Raw genomic sequence first — 26,409 nt, forward strand, 5'->3', positions numbered from 1 at the left:
TAAATGATAGCAAACGTCCTATGAATAAATTATATCAATGTCAGATAATTGGAGGGGTGGGTTGGAAACACTGACTTTCGGCGCAAGCGCAGTAGATCCGCACCGGCAAATCCCTCCTACTGCGCATGCGCCACCAAACACCGCTGAATCCAGGAAGAAGTGCGCTCGGGAGAAGATGGCTGCTGTGAACTCCGCTGGAGAGGCCGGCACGGAGGGGTACATAGGGAGGGGGGCCTACACAGGGGAAGGGGGGAATTTTTGCACGTAGGGGTTGACTTCTCCTTTAAAGAGACAGTTGTCCTGATCCAGGCTTTTGGGGAATGTAGATTCTATTTCCTAGGAAATTGGCCGTACTCGGCACTTGTGAGCACCAGCACAGCTGGAGGCATAGAACAAAATGGATGTTGGAATGGATGTTCAGGCATCAGTTACAAGGGAAACTAAAGCAGACAGGTTATTCACGATGAATGACAAGAACAAGGTAGTGCCATTAATCACAGCACAGGTGCTTTCACACTAAAACACCACTTCTATGAGAGTACAGCTCATTGTTTGCCCAGAACATTCTCTCTCTGTATATTTGTATTTATACTTACGGGAGGAGTTGCCATATTGTTTCCTTCAGACAGTACAGTATGAAGGTATAGCTTACAGTATAAGGGTGTAGCTTAGTGTGTGCCCAGAGCATTCCTTTTAACTGTATCTTTGCATTTAAACATATGGGAGGAGGTGTCATATTGAGTTAAAGTCCCTTTCAACTCAACTATTCATCATTTAGATCTGTGCAGCCGCTGGGACAGAATGCTCTGTTATACAGATAGCTAGAATCTCAGCTGCCATAAAGCAGGACAGGACTGCTGCTTACAATGGGGATCAGATAGGATCTGTGCAGCCGCTGGGACAGAATGCTCTGTTATACAGATAGCTAGAATCTCAGCTGCCATAAAGCAGGACAGGACTGCTGCTTACAATGGGGATCAGATAGGATCTGTGCAGCCACTGGGACAGAATGTTCTGTTATACAGATAGCTAGAATCTCAGCTGCCATAAAGCAGGACAGGGCTGCTGCTTACAATGGGGATCAGATAGGATCTGTGCAGCCACTGGGACAGAATGTTCTGTTATACAGCTAGCTAGAATCTCAGCTGCCATAAAGCAGGACAGGACTGCTGCTTACAATGGGGATCAGATAGGATCTGTGCAGCCACTGGGACAGAATGCTCTGTTACACAAATAGCTAGAATCTCAGCTGCCATAAAGCAGGACAGGACTGCTGCTTACAATGGGGATCAGATAGGATCTGTGTAGCCACTGGGACAGAATGTTCTGTTATACAGATAGCTAGAATCTCAGCTGCCATAAAGCAGGACAGGACTGCTGCTTACAATGGGGATCAGATAGGATCTGTGCAGCCACTGGGACAGAATGCTCTGTTATACAGATAGCTAGAATCTCAGCTGCCATAAAGCAGGACAGGACTGCTGCTTACAATGGGGATCAGATAGGATCTGTGCAGCCACTGGGACAGAATGTTCTGTTATACAGATAGCTAGAATTTCATCTGCCATAAAGCAGGACAGGGCTGCTGCTTACAATGGGGATCAGATAGGATCTGTGCAGCCACTGGGACAGAATGTTCTGTTATACAGCTAGCTAGAATCTCAGCTGCCATAAAGCAGGACAGGACTGCTGCTTACAATGGGGATCAGATAGGATCTGTGCAGCCACTGGGACAGAATGCTCTGTTATACAGATAGTGAAACTGAACACTCCATTTATGACACTCCCATCATAAATTAATTTAAATCCTGCTTCTGCCAAGTTTCACATCAAGGAAGTAACGGCAGATTTGTGCCAGATACCATCTGTGGATTCACCCTCACAAGCTCTCATTCACATCTCTGGTTAAATCCAGAGTTTAGAAACGCTCTGTTCAAGCTGAACCACTTCAAAGTGACAACAATGTTGGTCAGTGCCGGCAGCCAAATAAGACCCCCCCCCCCAGACATAAGAGTGCGGCATTCCCAGCTTGTTGCCTGAAGGTCTCTCTTTGTTATAAGACATAAAAAATAGGCCTGGTTTCAAGCACTGAATACCAACTGCAATTATATTCCTTCCACAAGATTCTCTGTACATGCCATCTCCTTAATGGATTGTCCGAACCAAAGTAATATAAGTAATACTGGCTAAATAAATACAACAGCCTAGATATTGATTGTCTTATATTTATTTGAAAACACAAAAAACGTATTAATTTCACTCCTTAAAAGTACCGGTATGGGATCTGTTACCCACAATGCTCAAGGATAAGGGATCTTTCCGTAATTTGGATCTTCATAGCTAAAGTCTACTAGAAAATCATGTAAACAATAGGCTGGTTTTGCCTCCAATAAGGATTAATTATTTCTACCGTTTTATCAATATAGAGATTTCTAATCCGAGACACTTTGCAACTGGTTTCAATTTTTTATTATTTGTGGTTTTTGAGTTATTTAGCTTTTTATTCAGCAGCTCTCCAGATTGCAATTCCAGCCATCTGGTTGCTAGGGTCCAAATGCCCCTAGCAACCATGCACTGATTTGAATAAGAGACTGGAATATGAATAGGAGAGGCCTGATTAGAAAGATGAGTAATAAAAAGTAACAATAACAATACATTTGAAGCCTTACAGAGCAATTGTTTTTGGATGGGGGTCAGTGATTTGAAAGCTGGAAAGAGTCAGAAGAAAGAAAATAATTTAAATAACTATAAGAAATAAATAATGAAGACCAATGGAAAAGTTGCTTAGAATGGGCCATTTAATAATAAGAAAGTCAGAAGAAGTAGGCAAATAACTCAAAAACTATGGGAAAAAAAAAAATACAAAATGAAGGGCAATTGAAACATTTCTTACAAGTGGTCATTCTACAACATGCTTAAAGTTAACAAAGGTAAAGCACCCCTTTAATTCTGAGCTTTCTTGATAACGGGTTTCCAGATATTGGATTCGATACCTGTACAGTCTTGCCGAGTGGGGGGATGTATTTTTCTGACACACATGTAACTGCTTCCTTTCTGACACAACACTCTTGCTTTATGGCAGACTTATTGACATGTTTGAACACAATCAGAGTCTCTCTCTCACTAAGAGAATCAATTGCTCTTTATCTTCAAGGCTCATTTTCTTTTCTATACCACAGTCTGGTTCATCTGCATAAGTATCCTATACAAAGGCCAATAAACAGAGCCAAGTTGTCCTCAAGTTTCTGTCTGACATCTGGTCCAGAATCAGCCAAATATCGGACATTTAATACAGCATTGTGACACATCACAGCAATATTAAATCTGTCTTTAAAGGAATAGTTCGGTATGAAATTAAAAACTGGGTAAATAGACAGGCTGTGCAAAATAAAAAATGTATCTAATATAGTTAGTTAGGCAAAAATGTAATGTATAAAGGCTGGAGTGACTGGATGTGTAACATAATAGCCAGAACACTACTTCCTGCTTTTCAGCTCTCTTGCTTTCCTGATTGGTTACCAGGCAGTAACCAATAAGAGACTTGAGGGGGGGCCACATGGGTCATAACTGTTACTTTTGAATCTGAGCTGAATGTTGAGGATCAATTACAAACTCACTGAACAGTAATGTCCCATGTGGGCCCCCTTACAGTCACTGACTAACTCAGAGTTAGAGAGCTGAAAAGCAGGAAGTAGTGTTCTGGCTATTATGTTGCACATCCAGTCACTCCAGCCTTTATACATTTTTGGCTAACTAAATACATTAAATACTAATGATGTGCAGGTCAAGAATTTCTCGACCCGCACCCAACCCTCCCAATCTGCACCCGGCCCAGCCCGCTGTTGCCCATCTATTTATATACCGGCGCCCGACCTGTCCTGCAGTGACGTCGCAAAGGGGGAGGAACGGGGGTGGATGCAAGTCTATACGTTTCGGAGGAAAGTGCTCACTACCCGAAGATTTTGTGCAGCAGTCGGCTTAAACCTGACCCGATGGTAAACCTGCAGTTTTCGGCCGGCCCACACATCACCATCAGATACATTTTTTATTTTGCACAGCCTATTTACCCAGTTTTTATTTTTAATTTTTACACTGAACTGTTCCTTTAAAAAGGGGAGCTAATTGCTCCATTTCTGGTATTCCTGGTCTCAACAAACATACCTGGTGTAAAAGGATTAAAAAGAGATTTCCTCCAGTCGTTTTAAAGGACCAGCAACATAAAAAAAAAAGTTGTTTGTACGTAATGGAAAAAAAAAAAACACGAAAGGGATACTGTCAAGGAAAAACATGTTTTTTCCAAAACGCACAAGGTAATAGTGCTGCTCCAGCAGAATTCTGCACTGAAATCCATTTCTCAAAAGAGGAAACAGATTTTTTTATATTCAATTTTGAAATCTGACACGGGGCTAGACATTTTGTCAGTTTCCCAGCTGCTCCAGTCATGGGACTTGTGCCTGCACTTTATGATGGAACTGCTTTCTGGCAGGCTGTTGTTTCTCCTACTCAATGTAACTAAATGTGTCTTAATGGGACCTGGATTTTACTATTGAGTACTGTACTTATATCTACCAGGCAGCTGTTATCTTGTGTCAGGGAGCTGTTATCTGTTTACCTTCCCACTGTTGTTAGGCTGCTGGGGGGGGGTGATATCACTCCAACTTGCAGTACAGCAGTAAAGAACGATTGAAGTTTATCAAGTCACATGACTGGAGGCACCTGGGAAATTGACAATATGTCTAGTCCCATGTCAGATTTCAAAACTGAATATAACAATCGTTTTGCTCTTTTGAAAAATGGATTTCAGTGCAGAATTCTGCTGGACGAGAACTATTAACTGATGTGTTTTGAAAAAAACCATGTTTTCCCATGAAAGTATCCCTTTAAATTCGCAGTCTTTATGAAGAAATAACTTACAGATTCTCCGCTTACGCTCCTCTTCAGAAAAGGTGACAGGACGATGATCCATCGTGCATCGCTCGATTTCTTCCCCCTGCCTTCTATAGGAGATAGGAACAGGACACACCGGCACAACATGGGTAATTTCAGCAGGTAAAGTCTTGCTCGTTTATTGCGGATGCAACGTTTCGGGGCGTGACCCCTTTCTCAAGCAAAGGGGTCACGCCCCGAAACGTTGCATCCGCAATAAACGAGCAAGGTTTTACCTGCTGAAATTACCCATGTTGTGCCGGTGTGTCCTGTTCCTACGTTGTTTCTGAGGTTGCCCATTCCCTCTAGCATCGAGCACCTGGGAGTCGCTGAAGTCTGGACGGCCAGGGTGTGTGAGTGTAAGTCTTTCTTTTTTCTATAGGAGATAGCCAGGGAGGAGAAATCGAGCACCGCACGATGGATCGTCACCCTGTTGCCTTTTCTGAAGAGGAGAGCAATCGGAGTATCAGTAAGTTATTTCTTAATAAAAACTCTGCGAACTTAAATTTAAATGTGTCTTGGTGTTTTTTTCGTTATGTACAAAACAAATTTTTTTTAAAAAAAATTATGTTACTGATCCTTTAAGGTATGCGGCTGCTGGCAATGAGCAAAGACAGCAAGCTGTTCCAACTGCACAGGGCATTCAAGGATACTGCAGCAAAAAGCATCTTACAGGCTGTATCGTGCTCACTTTATACCTGCACCTCATCTAACTCTCAGTTATTCACTACAGGGGCTATGGGGATCCACTTGGTGAAAAAAAATTTCAGACACTTCGTTGTAGATTATATAAACAAGCTGCTGTGTAGCCATGGGGGCAGCCATTCAAGCACAGGATACACAGTAGATAACAGATAAGTACTACTATAGTTTATATAAACAAGCTGCTGTGTAGCCATTCAAGCACAGGATACACAGTAGATAACAGATAAGTACTACTATAGTTTATATAAACAAGCTGCTGTGTAGCCATGGGGGCAGCCATTCAAGCACAGGATACACAGTAGATAACAGATAAGTACTACTATAGTTTATATAAACAAGCTGCTGTGTAGCCATGGGGGCAGCCATTCAAGCACAGAATACACAGTAGATAACAGATAAGTACTACTATAGTTTATATCAACAAGCTGCTGTGTAGCCATGGGGGCAGCCATTCAAGCACAGAATACACAGTAGATAACAGATAAGTACTACTATAGTTTATATCAACAAGCTGCTGTGTAGCCATGGGGGCAGCCATTCAAGCACAGGATACACAGTAGATAACAGATAAGTACTACTATAGTTTATATAAACAAGCTGCTGTGTAGCCATGGGGGCAGCCTTACAAGCACAGGATACACAGTAGATAACATATAAGTACTACTATAGTTTATATAAACAAGCTGCGGTGTAGCCATGGGGGCAGCCATTCAAACACAGGATATACAGTAGATAACAGATAAGTACTACTATAGTTTATAAAGACAAGCTGCTGTGTAGCCATGGGGGCAGCCATTCAAGCACAGGATACACAGTAGATAATAGATAAGTACTACTATAGTTTACATAAAGAGACTGCTGTGTAGCCATGGGGGCAGCCATTCAAGCACAGGATACACAGTAGATAACAGATAAGTACTACTATATTTTATATAAACAAGCTGCTGTGTAGCCATGGGGGCAGCCATTCAAGCACAGGATACACAGTAGATAACAGATAAGTACTACTATAGTTTATATAAAGAGACTGCTGTGTAGCCATGGGGGCAGCCATTCAAGCACAGGATACACAGTAGATAACAGATAAGTACTACTATAGTTTATATAAAGAGACTGCTGTGTAGCCATGGTGGCAGCCATTCAAGCACAGGATACACAGTAGATAAAAGATAAGTTCTACTATAGTTTATATAAACAAGCTGCTGTGTAGCCATGGGGGCAGCCATTCAAGCACAGGATACACAGTAGATAATAGATAAGTACTACTATAGTTTACATAAAGAGACTGCTGTGTAGCCATGGGGGCAGCCATTCAAGCACAGGATACACAGTAGATAACAGATAAGTACTACTATAGTTTATATAAAGAGACTGCTGTGTAGCCATGGGGGCAGCCATTCAAGCACAGGATACACAGTAGATAAAAGATAAGTTCTACTATAGTTTACATAAAGAGACTGCTGTGTAGCCATGGGGGCAGCCATTCAAAGCTGAAAAAGTTTTACCAGTGCAGAATTGTTTGGGGTTACTATTGCTTTAAGACAGCTACAAAAGGCTTTGTATGGTACAGTATCTGGCTAAAGCTGGCTAAAGCTGGGCATACACAATAAGATTCACTAGTTTGGCGAGGTCACCAAACGAGCGGATCTTTCTCCGGTATGCGCACCCAAACTGGTGTGAAATGGGGCTAATCCTATCCCGTAGCCCTAGGGTCAAACAATTAGATTACAATGATGGGAATACAAGACTTAGATGAGGTCCTCAATAGGACAGGAACATAAAACCTGCCAGATATCAATCATGGAGGGCCTGGAGCAGCTGACTAATTGGTTTGATGGGCTTGAATCTGCTAATTCTGCCAGAGTATGGCCACATTTAGTGGTCTGCGGCCAAAAAGAAATTACATTTACAAGGGGTCATAGATAATCTTGTGTTTGTCACAATGTAACTGTAGACGTATGTAGATGGCTTCTCATTACAGTCACTTCCAGTTATGTCGCTTGTTGTGTCTAAACATCCCTTGTATAAAGACAACTGTTTAGGACGGTTTCCCTTCCGACTGCCGTTTTTCCTAAATAACATTTTGGCAACAAAACAGTAGCCCATCGCCTCGTGCGACATTACCCAGACATGATTATTGTGTATGAACGTGCCACAGGGTATAGCCATAAGGCCTTTATTGCTTTACAATCAAACAAATCCTTTATCTGGAATCTACTAAACACAGTGACAGCCTATAAAGTAACATATGCTCACGTATCCCCCAAAATGAGCAACTTGCCAAACTGCTTCAGAACAGATGTGCCATATACGCAGAGGAATCCCGTGCCAATGGCCCGAAATGAATCCCAGCAAAAAGCACTATCCATTGTAGCTTCACCAGTGGCTTTATAAAGGCAAAAAGAACTCCGGACATTCCTTTGTACTAAAGGGGAAGAAAAATGTTTTAATTCTGTTAAAGGAGAAGGAAAGGTTAAAACTAAGTAAGCCTTATCAGAAAGGTCCATCTAAATATACCAGTAAACCCCCAAACTAGTGCTGCTCTGAGTCCCCTGTCAAAAGAAACACTGCATTTCTTTCCTTCTATTGTGTACTCATGGGCTTCTGTATCAGACTTCCTGTTTTCATCTTAAACCTCATTGCCCTGGGCAAGAGCATGCTCAGTTTTCTCCTCTTCCCCACCCCCCTCCCTTTTCTACTGTAATCTGAGCCCAGAGCAGGGAGAGACTCAGGCCGGAAGTGATGTCACACCACATTAATACTGCAGCTCCTATCCTAAACAAACAGAGAGCTTCTAGAGATTATAACTCAGGTATGGTAAAACATTCTACAGAATAAATATAGCATTCTAGCTTGCACTATTGCAGCTAATCTATTGGCAATAAAATGCCTCCATAGCTTTCCTTCTCCTTTAAAGGAAATTGGGTGCCATTTATGCAAGGGTGATCCTATTTAAAAACAACGAGCTCCTGAGTCTGTTCTGAGGGGTAACTATACACAGGCTAAAATTGTTACTGCTCAGTTATATCTTCTGACCAAGTCAACTGGGTCCATCAACTGTTCTGGCTGAAGCTCCTATGGTTCTTCTTGGTATATCTTTAGTGATCAAATACATAGTAACATAGTAAGTTAGGTTGAGAAAAATGTCCATCAAGTTCAACCTTTTAAGTGTATATATATTATATATATATATATATATATATATATATATATATATATATATATATATATATATATATATATATATATATATATATAACCTGCATAAAGGTAGAGAGCCGATCATTTGTCGAGGTCGCCAAACGAATGGATCTTGCCCCGACATTCCCACCTTGAGGTTGGCGATATCGGGCTGACCTGATTGCGGGCCCTAGGAGAGGTCAGATTGAGGGCCGGATCAACAAACCGATCAAAGGGGATTTTTAGCCCTGCCCAATCGACATCTGCCCGGCTTTTGGCCAGATATCGATTGGGCAAGCCTGTCGGAGGGCCCCATAAAAAACCCAATAAGCAGACAACTTAATCTGTCGGCAGTTTATATCTGCTCGTTTTTGGGGATCTAACTGTGAGTTGATCCAGAGGAAGGCAAAAAAAAACATTTTGAGGGGGGAAAATTCCATCCTGACTCCAATATGCAATGGGACCGGTCCCTGGATCAACTTGTACTATAAGCTATATTCGATAGCCCTGTATTCTCTCACTTTCCAAAAAAGCTTTCAAACCTGTTCTTAAATCTATCTAATGTATCAGCCAGTACAGTAATGACAGGTGTAAAACTGCCCAAGGTGTAATAATCTGCAGCAGGCCAATAAATGCAACCGTGTGATTTGCTGCTATCAGTTACTAGAACTGGAGAATGCCTGTTGCTATATAGCTCAGGTTCCTACTGGTCTATGACTGGGTAAGCCCCCTGGGCTGTATCTCAGTCAATCAAACTCTACAAAATACCCTCTAGAAAGAACTTTTGGTTTACTTCTAGGTTCAAATAAATAAACTAACTCCATGGGTTCCATTAAACACCGCTGAAGCTTTCATTTAGAAATGATGGACTTGACATTTGCCAAGTGAGCAGGTGTATTCCTGGCACTTAAGCACAAACTGTCAGCATTGCCCTGACTGCTCACTGATTCTGGCCCACACCAACAGGTCCTTAAAGGAGAACTAAACCCTAAAAATGAGTGTGGCTAAAAATGGCATATTATGGGGTCATCACTAATTATCCATCAGAAAATGAGGTTGGTCTGTAATAAAAGCTGATGCTACAGGTTTGCTGATTATTCAATTCTGATGCTAATTGCACTGGTTTCTGTGCTGCCATGTAGTAATTATGTGTATTCATTACTAATCAGCCTTATATTGTGACATTTCTATTCTATGTGTACTGTATATTGTGAGTGGCTCCCTAAGCTCAGTAAGTGACAGCAGCACAGAGCATGTGCAGGGAATCAGCAGAAAAGAAGATGGGGAGCTACTGGGGCATCTTTGGAGACACAGATCTTTACTGCTAAAGGGCTGTGGTTGCCTTGGGCTGGTACAGAAGCACAAAACATCATGTACAACATTTCTAGCTACTTCTTTAGTTAAGCTTTACTTCTCCTTTAAACATCTTTCATATGTTGCTTTACAAGCTTGTTTGCTTTACAAGCATTTGGATGTTGTGATTTTACAGGCTTCTGGGAAATTTGGAAAAGGATAAAGTGGCCTGTAAAGTCATGATACCCCCATCCTGAGACTGGCTCAACTAAAGGTGGCCATACATGGAAAGATCCACTCGTTTGACAACCTATCCAAAGATCCATGAGCCGATCTTGAGTGGTGATTTCAGGCTGATCCGATTGTGGGCCCAACAATGGAATCAATACGCCCTGAATCTATGCAAAGATCACTTTAACAAACCAATGTGGTCCTCGATCTGACAGGATTTTTTAAACCTGCACGATTTCCAGCCAGGTATTAGTGACGGAATTGTAGCAAAGGACCCAATACACTGGCCAATAAGTTGCAGTCTTGGTCTGTTAGAAGCTTTTATCGGCCCGTGTATGGCCACCTTAACTTTGTCTGTGTGTTCTTTAGAAAAAGATTTCTTTGCAGCCACTTACCCACTCTACTAACCAGGTTGGTTGTTTATATAAACCAGTGCCATAACCAAACCAGCGGGAAAACGTATTTGCATTAGGGTACTGCATTTATTGTACTGCATTTTATGTAGGAGGTGAGACACAAGCATGTACTGGAAACATTTTTTTTTTTTTTTAGGGGGGGTGCAGAAAAAACATTGGAGGAAAACTGGCAACTCAACCCTAAAAATAGAAGAAGAAAAAATTTGATATTATATACGCTCCACATTACAGTAAGTGGCTAATAGATGCTAAAGCTGTACTCCTGTTCTGCTGAGACTGTACTACTGGTACTAATGGGGGCACTTTTATTCTCTTACTGGGTGCAGCATAAATTGTTGCCCCCTGTTAAGAGCATATTAATAAAGCGGATTTCTCCAGGCACTCATATATAGCGCAACATCTTTTGTATCTACATTTTTTTTCTGCTCAGTGAGCAAGGAAAAAAAATCAAATGAAAAGGCAAACGTCAGGATAAAAGCAGCTTTTCATCTTTTTAAAAAAAAAAAAAAGAGAGAGAGAGAGCAAAAACAGCAGTCATCCTGTAAAACAATGCCAGTTTGGAGAGAATAGGAAGCCACCACCAGGGAATATTATAGATCAAACTGGTCTCGAAATGGGAGATAGAGAGAGGAGAGCACTGAGCAGCTAAAAGGGGCAGAATATAAAGAGGAGACAATGTATAGGAAGAAACAGGCTGCACACAATGAGGAGGTCGGCTAACAGCTGAGAGACACAATAGCCCAAAACTGGGAAGAGAAGGGGCTGTGATCTCGTTGTCCTATTGAAAAGGAATGAGGCCCATCTGAGCTATGGAATCGGCCAAAGGTTCTATAAAATCTATTATGTTTCTTTATTAAAATCCATATACAGCATTGTCTTCATAAACATTACACTTTCATGTCTCATGATCAAATTAATTTAAACTTTCTGATCCTCCCTCTGTAAGCTTCCAGAGTATTCTAGTCCCACCCACTGCTAGACTCCCTGTCCCTTCCCATAAACTTCCATCAGATTATTTTAGTCTCACCCACTGCATCAGTTAGACTCCCTGCCCCTCCCCATAAGCTTCTATCAGAGTATTTTAGTCTCACCCACTGCATCAGCTAGACTCCCTGCCCCTCCCCATAAGCTTCCATCAGAGTATTTTAGTCCCACCCACTGCTTCAGCTAGACTCCCTGCTCCTCCCCATAAGTTTCTAGCTGAGTATTCTAGTCCCGTCCACTGCTTCAGTTAGACTCCCTGTCCCTTCCCATAAGCTTCTATTAAGAGTATTCTAGTCCCACCCACTGCATCAGTTAGACTCCCTGCCCTTCCCCATAAGCTTCCAACAGAGTATTCTAGTCTCACCCACTGCATCAGCTAGACTCTCTGCCCTTCCCCATAAGCTTCCATCAGAGTATTCTAGTCTCACCCACTGCTTCAGCTAGACCTTCTGCCCTTCCCCATAAGCTTCCATCAGAGCAGTGATCCCCAACCAGTAGCTCGTGAGTAACATGTTGCTCTCCTATCCCTTGGATGTTGCTCACAGTGGCCTCAAAGCAGGTGCTTATTTTTGAATTCTTGGCTTGGAGGTAAGTTTTTGGCATACAAAAACAGAAGTACTGCCAAACAGAGCATCAATGTAGGTTGACAATCCACATAGGGGCTACTAAATATCCAATCACAGCCCTTATTTGGCACCCCAAGAACACTTTTCATGCTTGTGTTGCTCCCCAACTCCTTTTACTTCTGAATGTTGCTCACGGGTTCAAAAGGTTGAGGATCCCTGCATCAGAGTATTCTAGTCTCACCCACTGCATCAGCTAGACTCCCTGCCCTTCCCCATAAGCTTCCATCAGAGTATTCTAGTCTCACCCACTGCATCAGCTAGACCTTCTGCCCTTCTCCATAAGCTTCTATCAGAGCAGTGCTGTCCAACTTCTGTGGTCCCGAGGGCCGAAATTTTTCCAGCCTACATAGTGGAGGGCCGATAATGGAAGCCAGTGTTGACCACTCCCTGTTTTAAACCACACCCACTTTAAACCACACCCACTTTAAACCACAAGATCGTGTCCACATTAATTGTGGTAGCACACAAAAAACCAAATGGTTGGTGCTCACTGCAGGGATATCACTTATCACTCATATGTGAAAAGTTGTCATATTAACACATACCCTTAAATTCATATGCCTCCTCTTTTCCTTGGATAACACAGCACTCCAGCACATGATCAAACACCTTAGGGGCCCCCCTAACAATATTTTTTTTTCAAAAGCTAACAAACTCCCAGAACAAATACCAACCAAGAAATGTTCCACAGGCAGAGCAGGGCACACACAGGCAGAGTTTGTCACATAGAAGCAGAGCATGTCACACGCAGGCAGAGATGGGCACACACAGGCAGAGATGGGCACACACAGGCAGAGATGGGCACACACAGGCAGAGATGGGCACACACACTCCATTAGCATTTTGTATAAAGTGTGTACAATGTGGGTAGCTTCAGTCTGGGTGTCAGGAGTGAATAGTACAGAGCTTTCACAATAGAGGTGTCACAAGTGTCAACAATGCAGGGGATTAGTCTGAATTTAAAGTCAATTAATCTCTGTAGTGATACCTTTAAAGTTTACATATGGTAAGCAGACACAGCAGGTAGGGCGGGGCCACAGAAGGGGGGGGGGTCGAGGGCCGCATGTGGCCTGCTGGCCGCCAGTTGGACATCTCTGCATCAGAGTATTCTAGTCCCACCCACTGCATCAGCTAGACTCCCTGCCCCTCCCCATAAGCTTCCATCAGAGTAGTCTAGTCCCACCCACTGCATCAGCTAGACTCCCTGCCCCTCCCCATAAGCTTCCATCAGAGTATTCTAGCTCCACCTACTGCTTTACTCCTGCCCCTTCAACCTGCAAGCTGCTATTAGCATTCTAGCCAAACCTACTGCTTCAGTTGCAGACTACCAGAACCCCCCTGTAAGATTCCATCAGTTATAGACTCCACGACCCTCCCACTGTAAGTCCCCACCAGTATTCTATTCCAATCCACTGAGTGAGTCAATTGTGAGACAATACCCACTGGTGGATAATATAAGAGGATGGGAACACTGCAGGAGGGTTATAGGAGATAGAAAGGAAGACTTCAAGATGTAGTGATGTACGGGTCGAGAAATTCTCAACCCCCACCGGACCTTAACCAGACTCATCAAGACCCGCAACCAAGTGTTGGCCCAATCCTGCCTGACCCATGGGCTAGCCCGCACATCACTAGCGTGGACAAGCATGGAAATTCCAAGCCAATAATAAACTAAATTGTTACTGCATAATATGTATTTGATGAAAAATGACAAGAAAAAGCAACATGCAGTGATCCTTTAAACCAATACCAGTGAAAGATACGGCTGTAAATGGCCACTTATAAACTGCCTGCTATAATCTGCCTCAATAGAATAGTTCTTTTAGCAAGTGGTGCAGAACCAGCTCAGTGCTTGCTCCAATCATTTCTACAACGAGCCTGTGCAAAAACCCTCCGTTCCATCAATAGGGAAATGTATAAAAAGCAAACTAGTATTTGTGTCCCATATATCAGATAGTAATGGAAAACGCATGAATTATCATGTGGATGTGGGCAGAACAGATCAGTAGAACATGTAAGAGATTACAGGGCACAAAGCAAGTCTAGTACAGAGCAGCGCAGGTCTCCTGGAGAGGAAAGGGTTAAAGCAAGCTTTCGGGAGGCCTTTAAATCTATATACAAAGCCGTGTGCTCTGCTTTATAGCAATGGGGCACTTGCAAGTCAAGGCTATATCTGCAGCACCAAAGTGAGCCGGTATTTACTTTACCCGCCGCTCCCACTCCATGTTCCCTGCTCCCCCCATGTAATGTGCTGCATTAGAACTGGCCACATCCTGCAGTCTCACATCTGTTTCCCATTCCCCCAAAATAGTCTCATTGCCAGTTCACTCCAGTATATACCTCAGTTCAACAAGCACTCGGTTGACTCAAATAATCGTATTCCATGTAACGTATGTAACTCCCACGTACTGCCTCATTGGTTACACAGCCTCATCTTCCCACAATCCTCTGCTAGCCACTCAATTCTCAGACTCCTCTGTTATACAAGGCCATATCTACTCACCATTAATGCATTATCAGCAGCAACCCCAATAGCACAATTAGGAAACATGAGTGGACCACTGATATAAATGGAAAGAATATTTTCCTCCATAATTAACACAAACAGCCACAGTTGTGGCTTTCTGCTACTTTCATAATTAATTCATTGTAATTAGGTTAAAGGGCCACTATGCTTCTTTACTCAGCATAAGAGAAATGAATAGGACTTGTGCTTAAAGGAACAGTAACAGTTAAATTCAAGTGTTTCAGGGGGTACCCAGAGATCATGTAATATCAAGGTCCAAACATGGAGGAGCTTCAATTTCTGTTTAGTTTAAAGGAATTCTGCAATGATTTTTATGATGTAGTTTTTATTTCTAAATTACACCGCAAATAATTCACTCTACAATATAAAATGTCATTCCCGAACCAGCAAGTGTATTTAGTTGTAATATTGGTGTGTAGGTGCATCTCAGGTCATTTTGCCTGGTCATGTGATTTCAGAAAGAGCCAGCACTTTAGGATGGAACTGCTTTCTGGCAGGCTGTGGTTTCTCCTACTCAATGTAACTGAATGTGTCTCAGTGGGACCTGGATTTTACTATTGAGTGTTGTTCTTAGATCTACCAGGCAGCTGTTATCTTGTGTTAGGGAGCTGCTATCTGGTTACCTTCCCATTGTTCTGTTGTTAGGCTGCTGGGGGGAGGGAGGGGGTGATATCACTCCAACTTGCAGTACAGCAGTAAAGAGTGACTGAAGTTTATCAGAGCACAAGTCACATGACTGGGGGCAGCGGGGAAATTGACAATATGTCTAGCCCTATGTCAGATTTCAAAATTAAACATAAAAAATTTAGTTTGCTCTTTTGAGAAATGGATTTCATTGCATAATTCTGCTGGATCAGAACTATTAACTGATGCATTTTGGGGGGGGGGGGGGAATTCCCATGACAGCATCCCTTTAAGAAATAATAACAGTCCAAATAATAGGCAGAAAGTATGTATAAGTTTCCTGTAATAAAGATGCCGACTTCAGTGCAGAAGTTGGCAACAGATCATTAACGGAGCCCAAGAGAACGTGCGTCACAGCTGATGGATGAGAGAGACTGTGCGGGAGTGAACAGGAGCATAGCATGAAAAACAAATCCACGGTTTTCAGGCCTGTGAGAGTTATAGTTGATTCATTAACATTCAATTTTTCCATTGCTCCTCACATAATAACCACATTTGCTGAGCAGCAAATAGTTGCTATGCAAAATGGGGATGGGTTATATTTTTACCAATATTAAAGCGACACTATCATCCTGTGAAAAAAAATGACAGCTGAAAATTCCTGGAGACCGATGCTAGACAGAGAATGAATTTTTTTGTGGAAAATTTTGGAAATCTTTTAGAGCTTATTTTCATTAAAGGGGTGGTTCACCTTTAAGTTAACTTTGTACGTTATAGAATGGCTAATTCTAAGCAGCTTTTCAATGGGCCTTAAATTTTTTTTATAGTTTTTTTATTTAATTATTTGCCTTCTTCTTCTGACTCTTTCCATATTTCAAATGGGGGTCACTGACCCCATCTAAAAAAACAAATGCTCTGTAAGGCTACAAATGTATTGTTATTGCTACTTTTTATTACTCATATTTCTATTCAGGCCTGTCCTATTTATATTCACTTTCAAAGTGAATGTTTCACGTACAATGCAGTATAATTAATACTAATATAAAGTATAATTAGCAGAGCGTCTATTGTGCTGACCCAAAAAACGTGAATGATAGCACCAAAAGTGGCCAATATAATACGGCTAATATAAGCCAGACTGTCAATTTAGCAACACGTCATACCTTTTATACAGCGAGCACGTCATTCCATGTTCTTCATTGAAGCTTCATGGAGATCGATGGGTCTGGCCTGTCCTAAGCCTTGCGTTAATAAACTATGTCCTTCTTTTATATGGTCAGACAAAGCTTGATCCACTGGGATACTCGAATACAGGTAAGTGGATCCGTTATTCAGAAACCCGTTACCCTGAAAGCTCCGAATTAGGGAAGGGATGTCTCCCATAGATTACATTTTATCCAAATAATCCGAATTTATAAAGCGGATTTAATTTTTCTATGTAATAATAAAACAGTAGCTTGTACTTGATCCCAACTAAGATATAATGAATCCTTATTGGAAGCAAAATCAGCCTATTGGGTTAATTTAATGTTTACATGATTTTCTAGTAGATTTAAGGTATGAAGATACAAATTACAGAAAGATCTGTTATTTGGAAAACCCCAGGTCGAGAGCATTCTGAATAACAGGTCCCATCCCATACCTGTATTCATAAATATATCTATTCCACTACCTCCTTTCCAGAACCTCCTATACAGAACCATCGCTGTAATCCAAAACCCGGACACAGTTTCTGGCATTTGGGAATATGTTGGGTGCAGTGAAAGGGAAAGCGAAAGGTGCTATAACTGACGCGGTAGAGTAGTCAGAACCAAACATTTTCCTTCCATTTTTATTCCATGATGCTATTTTGACCGTAGATTGCCAGCTCTCCAGCACACAGTGACACACTGATTTATACACTGGAGCCCTTATGCTGCCCTGGTAAAGTCCTGTGTGATGGTGAAGCACAATAAATACATCATGGATAGAGAGAATAGGCTTGATACATCATTTAATATAAAGTACTGCGACTCTCTCTTCTTGCACAAACTGTACATGTTCTTTCAATATCACTCATATCAATATACTCCCTAGTAACAGGGAAAGAACACGTCAAATCCATCAAAGGTTCCAAAACGTTGTCAGCGTTGTCTTTAACCGCTAATCTTGCCAAATTAGACGATTTGCATATTCATTTCATTGATCTGCTGCAAAACCTGTTAGCCCTCATGTCGGCATGTAACCCCCCCCCCCCACCACCATATATTTAATGGATCCAATTTAGACACAAAAATGGGAGAAATGCAAGCACAGTGGCCAAGTTTAACCAGGTCTAGTAACCCTTAACAACCAACCAGCTAGTGAGGTCCGAGTAATCAAAATAAACATATGATTGGTATATAAACAGCAAAACTTTGCTTATTAAAGGAGTTGTTCACCTTCCAAACATTTTTTTTTTCAGTTCCATTGTTTTCAGATTGTTCACCATAAACAAAAACTTTTTTCAATTTCATCTTATTTTTTTACAGTTTTCCCAAAATTGAAGTTTAATGTTCCTGCCTCTGGGTTTCAGTCTGGCAGCTCAGTGATACGAACAGTTACAATTTTACAACATTTAGTTGATACATTTCTCAGCAGCATCTCTGGAGTATCAGCAACTATTGTATCAATTCTAACAGCTGCCTGTAATGAAACTCAGGGATTCTGCTCAGCAGGGACAAAGATTAAAAAAAATGTATCAACTAAACGTATCAGTTTATAACAGTCAAAGGGTCTGCGACCCCATCTCCCACAGCTGCTTTACAAAGTGAAAAATTTAATTTTACACTTAAATATTAGAAAAACAAATAGAAAAGAGAAAGTAATTGGAAAAAGTCTATTTCTGGTGATCTATCTGAACCAACTGAACAGTTTGAAGTGTTTAAAGGTGAACAGAAGATCCATTGTTTGTATCTGCACTTGCAAATGTAGGGGCAGGGGTTGCAATATGGCCTACCTTGGTAGGGGCTACAGATTAGAGAGATTACTTTATTGCTGCTTTTAAACAGCCATAGACAGAAAGATGGCAGCACGCAGTAAAGCAAGACTGTAAACAAATAATGCCCTGCACATATAGTAAGACAGCAATGGTACAATTCCAATCCTTCTCATGCTGAACTCCTATTCCCAACAGCAAACAATGTACAGACCCTGCTTACTGAAAGTGACGGTACCCTTTAAATATAGAACCCACCCCCAGAGAGTACACTGTTGCTTTAATAAATATGATTTTCAACCCACAATTCTCAGCGAGTATCATCTGGTGCACATAAGAGCTACACCTTTCTTCCATTACTTACTATCTAAATACAGTAATTATCAAGACATTACCAATTGAGGCACTTGTTCCTCTCCACTTTGCCTTCAGCTTTCACTTCCTTATAGACTGTAAGCTCTTCGGGCAGGAACCTCATCCCATTTCTATACTGAAACTCGCTTTTATTTTAGACGGCGTGAATAAATATATATGCCTGTAAACCTGTTTGGGTTTAATGAATGAATAAATCCAATATAAAGTATAATCACTTATATATTCCAGAGGAGCATGCCCCAATGGATTGTTCTAAGCCAACAATGCATGTAGGTAGTCATTTCTGGACTCATTAACTAAACATCTGTCACAGAAGCACATGCTATCAGCTCCATTTACTGTGGGATTCCCTCCTGTATATGTTTTAGCAGGGATGTTAGGCAGCAGGTCTCTTAAGACCCTCATACTGACAGATTAAGTCTGCAGCTTATTGGCCAGTGTATGGGGCCCTCCTACGGCTTCCCCAATCGATACCTGATGTCAATCAGCCAGGTTTAAAAATCCAGTCCGATTGAGGAACGCATTCATTTGTTAATGTTGTCCCCGATCTGATCACCTGTTTTCGCCTCATTGTGATGCAATTGTTAGGCCCTATGGCCCACAATCTGATTGGCCCGTTATCTCCCAGCTAAAGGTGGGCATGCCGAGGAGAGATCCGCTCTTAGGCAACCTCACCAAACGAGCAGATCCCCATGTGTATGGCCATCTTAAGAATCTCTGATGCCTTTACCAACCCTTACTAGCAATCCTTAATGTTATTAGCTCCTGTATTGCATTTATTTCTGGCCTGACTGCTGCATTGGTGCGGCTATAATTCAGATACAGAACCTATACCGGGAATGAACAGCTAGCCCTATGCTGGTATATAGAGCTGATGCAGAAGACAAAAAAATAAAATATGCATTTCCCTAAATATAGTGCCAGTGCCCCGGGATTTGGATGTGGTCACCTGCAAGCAAACAGGACAGCACATAGGGGCAGGAGCCAATAGCAAAGGAGTATGTATGATGCCTGGTATAATTAATAATTGTACAGAAATAAATAGACATATGGGACCTGTTAGCCAGAATGTTTGGGAGCTGTGGTTTTCTGGATAAGGGATCTTACTGTAATTTACATCTCCATACCTAAAGTCTAATAAGAAATAATTTCAACATCACATGAACCCAATAGGCTGGTGTTTCCATTAAGGATTAATTATATCTTATTTGGGATCAAGTTCCTTATCCGGAAACCCGTTCTCCAGAAAGCTCTGAATTACAGAATGGCCATCTACCATTTTATCCAAATAATCCAAATGTTTAAAAACGATTTCCTTTTTCTGTGTAATAATAAAACAGTCGCTTGTACTTGATCCCAACTAAGATACAATTAATCCTTATTGGAAGCAAAACCAGACTAATGTTTACATGATCTTCTAGTAGACTTAAGGTATGAAAAGATTACAGAAAGATCTGTTATCTAAAAAATGCCAGGTTCTTCGCATTCTGCATAACAGGTTGCATACCTGTAAACGGTTATGCTTTATTATTCGAGAAAAGGTAAAACAATGTTAACATTTTTAATTATTTGATTAAAGTGGAGTCTATGGGAGATGTCCGTCCTGTAATTTGGAGCTTTCTGCATAATGGGTTTCAGGAAAACGCATCCTTTACCTGGATCTTGTTTTAAGGTATACTAACAGAACCTGCATAATCAGGGGGAACACTTTAGACCCCTGTCTAGCAGGGTATCATTCTCCAATTGAAAGCTCCTAGGGCCTAATTATATCAGCATATAGTACAGGTATGGGATCAGTTATCTGGAAACCCGTTATCCAGAAAGTTCCAAATTACGGAAAAGTCATCTCCCATAGACTCCATTATAAATGTCAAAATGATTTCCTTTTTCTGTGTAGTAATAAAACAGTAGTCTGTACTTGATCCCAACTAAGATATAATTAATCCTTAATGGAAGCAAAACCAGCCTATTGGGTTTATTTCATGTCTATATGATTTTCTAGTAGACGTAAGGTATGAACATCGAAATGATGGAAAGATCCCTTATCTGGAAAACCAGAGGTCCTGTTCTGGATAACAGGTCCCATAACTGTACCTTGTACTTGATCCCAACTAAGATATAATTAATCCTTATTTGAAACAAAACCAGGTATGAAGATCCAAAATTACAGAAAGATCCGTTATCCAGAAAACCCCAGGTCCCGAGCATTCTGGATAACAAGTTCCATACCTATACTCTAAAACCTTGAACCCCCAACACCCATGAATATAGCAAATACAAGGAAAGGGCAACATACCGATTAATAGTGCTCATTATGGGATATTAAACATTTTTTTAAAAACCCATCAGTGTGGAGGTGCCATTTTTTTTTCTCGGGTGGGTACATGCACACTACAGGTATAGGATCTGTTATCCAGAATGCTCAGGACCTGGGGTCTTCCGGATTATGGATCTTTCCATAATTTGAATCTGCATACCTTAAATCTACTAGAAAATCATGGAAACATGAAATAAACCCAATAGGCTGGTTTTGCTTCCAATAAGGATTAATTATATATCAGTTGGGATCAAGTACAAGCGACTGTTTTATTATTACACAGAAAAAGGAAATCATTTGGATTACCGGTATTTGGATAGGGAGACGGCCATTTCGTAATACTGAGCTTTCGGGATAACGGATTCCATACCTGTACCAATTTTCACAGCATATTTCTACTAAGGATGCACGAGTCCACTATTTTGGATTCAGCCAAACCCTTAGCGAGAGATTCGACTGAATACCGAACTGAATCCTTATCCTAATTTGTATATGCAAATTAGGGGTGGGAAGGGAAAAATTTTTTTACTTCTTTGTTTTGTGACAAAAAGTCATGTCAATTCCCTCCCCGCTCCTAATTTGCATATACAAATGAGGATTCCGATTTGGTTCGGCCTTGAAGAAGGATTCCAATCCTGCCGAATCCTGGATTTGGTGCATCCCAAATTTCTACTATAAAGCCAAGGGGAAGAAGAATATTGGGCAGATAGGGGCAATGAATGGGCCCTTCCTATAAAGCAATGTACAGAGGAGCAGCAGCTTGTTCCTAGTGAAGCAGAAGGAAAGCACAAGAGCTGGAGTGGGCAACACAACAATGTGAGCAGAGAACAATGAGTGTGCAACTGCAGGCAACCGACACTGCGGGACATGCACTAGCCCAGGCAACGGCCAGAGAACTGCATTAAACAAGCCAAAGGCTCGCATGAAATCTCTGCACCCGCACATCAGTAATGCTGACACTCCAGAGACATTCCATTAGATAGAGGGACCCGTGTACAGGGGCCACACTCGCTGTAATTGGCCAATCACATCTCCATAAAGGTTACTTCAATGAAAGGAAGAATAAAAGCAATGCCGCCTAATTCCACTGTTCCTTTCCTATAGAATTCCTTCCACTCTCCACACACAAATGTCTTCAGCCTGGGATGCCTGTCCCATTATTTTGTAATATTCAGGGGTTCGATTCTTATATACAGTATAGTGGTATATATGTATATACAGTATAGTGGTATATATGTATATACAGTATAGTGGTATATATGTATATACAGTATAGTGGTATATATGTATATACAGTATAGTGGTATATATGTATATACAGTATAGTGGTATATATGTATATACAGTATAGTGGTATATATGTATATACAGTATAGTGGTATATATGTATATACAGTATAGTGGTATATATGTATATACAGTATAGTGGTATATATATATATATATAGTATAGTGGTATATATATATATATATATATATATATATATATATATATATATATATATATATATATATATATAGTCCACAAGGTAGCCAGCACTCTCGATAAATTGTTTAAATTGCCTGGGTGCAGTGTCAATAATTTCAATTTAAATCCACTAAAACAGATCCGCACTCACAGGTCTTAAAAAATTATAAGAAGTCTTATTGTTTCAATGCGAGACTAACGTTTCGGCCTCCTCCGAGGCCTTTCTCAAAGTGGCACAAATCATGTAGAGGTTTAAGTTGCCTGGGTGCAAATAAAGCTCAAAAAGATAAGTATATACTAGAAGGAGGCTCACACTCATAGGTCTTACAAAGAAATAACGGTATTCTTATTTTTGACTAATAAACACCGTTATTTCGTTGTAAGACATGTGAGTGCGAGCCTCCTTCTAGTATATATATATTCTATCTACAAAATATTAATACATTTTTAGTAAACAGCAACCCCATTAATACTAAAGAGACATGAAAGTAGCTTCCAAAATGATTATTCTATGAAGTACAGCTGTGTCCCTACCTTATAACCCTACATATCTGTACCCCATGAATATTATGTGTCAGCTCAGCACCCCCATAACTGCACCCCTTCATCCCATTCCAGAACCAACATAAAAACTATAACAGCCAATCCAATAAATACCTCACATGGTAACAATTCTTTGTACAGAGAGATCGGACCATCATGTTATGTTCCAGTACAGTATTGTATCCCAGACAGATATATTTATTTCTATTGCTGCACAGTATTGTATTCCAGACCTATATATTTATATATATATATTTTTTTTTTTTTACATTTCTGCACAGTATCTTATCCCAGCCCTACATATATAGTTATGTTTATTTACATTCCTTCTATATATATATATATAATCCTGCTCCAGTACAGTATTATACCAACAGTCTCTGACACAGAAAGTCCCATTTCAGGCAGATTTGCAGGTACCTGTGCAGCACATAATATAAATATGAGACATGCCTGCACCCCCCTTACTAACCCCCACTTGGTACAACCCCCCCCCCCCCATACACAGCTAGAGAATTACACACGATACCAATCCCCCAGTATTTCCCACAATCCCCTGCACCTAAACACTATTTAGTACAAGCGGCCGGGTCAGACAGACACAATATCCCTCCCTCCAATCCCGACATCCTCTCTGCCTCGGACACCTCCATTATCCCTCAGCTTCCCCGCCGTCTGTTCACTTCACTAGTACACCGCACGCACTCATTACACACACATATATATATATATATACACACACACACACACACACATCACTATCACACAGTAACTGCCTCCACATCCCCTGCACCTGCCCCCACTTCTCTCTCCCCGCCCCCAGCTCTCCCGGGCCCTGCTCCCCCTCTCGGCCTAATAAGCCTCCCCCAAACCGTCTCCCTCTTCTCACAGTCCGTGTCCTAGTTCCATGTGTGACACTCACCGGGCCGCTCAGCTCAGTCAGTCAGTCAGTCAGTGCCGTTACTTAGCGCGAGATGTCGGTGAGTCAGGCTGCGGGCTCCGTCTACTCTCTCCAGGCTCTCAGAGATGCGATGGGGCGGAGTCACGGCTCTGAGGAGGCGGGAAACAAACCGTCACTGTGACGTCACCTCCGCCATAACCTGGGTGGGCAGCGGCTTCTCTACCCTGAGCCTCACTGCATGGGAGATGGGCGGGGCTACGGCTGCCACTGACCCTATATAGTCTCCTGACTGGGCTCCATTCTCTATAGTCTCCTCACCCTCACTAATACTGTTACACACTGGGACTGCTCCTATAGTCTCCTGACTGGGCTCCATTCTCTCCCTCACTAATAGTGTCACACACTGGGACTGCTCCCATAGTATCATTCTCTGGTAACTCACTGACTGACTGAGAAACACAGAAGGGATTTATATGGAATACTGACAGGCTACATTCTATTCCTTCAGTAACCTCATCCCACTGGTTCTGTTATACTGTTATACCTGGACAACAGCTGAACTGGCACTTATATAACAGTGTAACAAACTGTAACTCACAGCACCTTAATACCCCTCTGAATTGTGTCTGTATGTTACCCTCCCATTTAGACTGTAAGCTCTACGGGGTAGGGTCCTCTAGCCTTTTGTTTCCTTGACACTGAGCACTTAATCTGTATTGTAATTATATTTTATATTTACATGAATTGTATTTTTAATAATGCACTTAGTTACTTTTTATTCCAAAGACCCCTTGTTTGTTACTACTAATTTATTGTTTTGTTGTACAGTGCTTTGACCTCAAGGAGCGCTTTACAAATATAGTGAATAAAGTACCCCCTTTTGTAAAATATAGGGATATTATAAGTTACCGAGGAGTTTCATGACCATATAAAAGTACGAGGCCGAAGGCCGAGTGTTTTTATACAGGTCATGGAACTCCGAGGTAACTTCTAATATCCTCATATTTTACAACTGGGGGTACTTTATTTATTATAATACACAAATTTCAATGAGTCATGTGACAGAAATGACATCAGAACTCACCGTTTATAACTGATGACATCAGAACTCACCGTTTATAAGGATATAATTTACAGGATATTCATGGCTTTTGTGTATTATAAAAAAATACATACATACATACATACATACATACATACATACATACTGGGACTCAGGCCTGGATTTGTGGAGAGGCCACCAAGGCCCGGGCCTAGGGCGGCAGGATTTTAGGGGGCGGCATGCTGCACAACCACACCCACATGATGAAAATTTGAGTGAATAAAAAGGAGGGTCGGGGTGACAAATGAGAGCCGGCCTAAGGGGTGCCCACTGTGTAAATCTGGCCCTGCTGGGACTGTCACTGCCCCACCCATATACACTGGGACTGGCACAATGTACTGGGACTGACTGGCAACAGAATATACAATTCAGCTGCAGCTAATTTGCCTTGACTGCTTTACTCCAAGGAATTATTCAGGAAAATGTGGTTTGCACTACCCCCGGTATAGGTCACAAAGCAAATTTTGCACCTCAATTAAAAGCATTGCCTTATCATGCTATAGTCTAAATTCTACACACCCGCCCTGTTTGGTTGCTGTCATGTAATATATATATTGCTTGGGGCAGGCTATTATCATGGCTTGTACATCTAGGCCTGAAGAAGATATAGATAAGGGGTGTCTAAACATTTTGCAACAAGGGCCAGATTTGGTGAGGTGAAAATGTGTGGGGGCCGACCATTCAGCCTGACATTCTTCGAACCTTTAACATCGTTTAACTCATTTAAACAAGGAATCGCGTAGCCGTAGCAGTAATATTTGGGCACATTAGTGAAATGATCTGCCACTTGGTCTATACTGCAGCCTGTGTGCTGAAGGTGTTAGTAATAGACACGTACAGGGCCGGACTTCAAATCGCGGCGCCCCAAGGCCGCATTGTCCAAGCGCCGACTTCTTCTGTTGCGCACGCCCCCCCTGCCGCTGCCGGCACTACATGGTCCTAGCGCCGGCTGCGTGAAGCGACATCGATAGCATTTTAAATCACGGGAGCACTGTGGGGGCAGGGTTGAGGCTGGGCGGCATACCGCCCCTACATTTTTGCCGCCCTAGGCACGGGCCAAGGGGCAGATCATTTCACTAATGTGCCCAAATATTATGGCTAGGCGATTCCTAATTGCACTGTGCTGGCGGGTCGCATTATTATTAATTTCATAATGGAGGCTGTAAATTTGAAGACGGGCCACATTTGGCCCCCAGGCCGCACTTTGGACATGCCTGATATAGATTATGGACAAA

General features: G+C 41.6%; 1 protein-coding gene across 3 annotated transcripts in view; it reads right to left on the reverse strand.

Annotated features, from left to right (window-relative positions):
* The window catches only part of fam168a.L (family with sequence similarity 168 member A L homeolog), a 60,672-nt gene extending 36,374 nt beyond the window's left edge, over positions 1–24,298 (reverse strand). The window contains exons 1-2 of one of the 3 annotated variants that reach the window (XM_041581046.1): positions 24,094–24,298; positions 13,912–13,916 (exon numbers count right to left, since the gene is read on the reverse strand). The gene's annotated coding sequence lies outside the window, so the exon portion shown is untranslated. 3 annotated transcript variants of the gene reach the window in all.
* Between the last annotated feature and the right edge of the window lie 2,111 nt (positions 24,299–26,409).

The sequence above is a fragment of the Xenopus laevis genome, chromosome 2L (genome assembly GCF_017654675.1).
Source record: "Xenopus laevis strain J_2021 chromosome 2L, Xenopus_laevis_v10.1, whole genome shotgun sequence".
NCBI lineage: Eukaryota > Metazoa > Chordata > Amphibia > Anura > Pipidae > Xenopus > Xenopus laevis.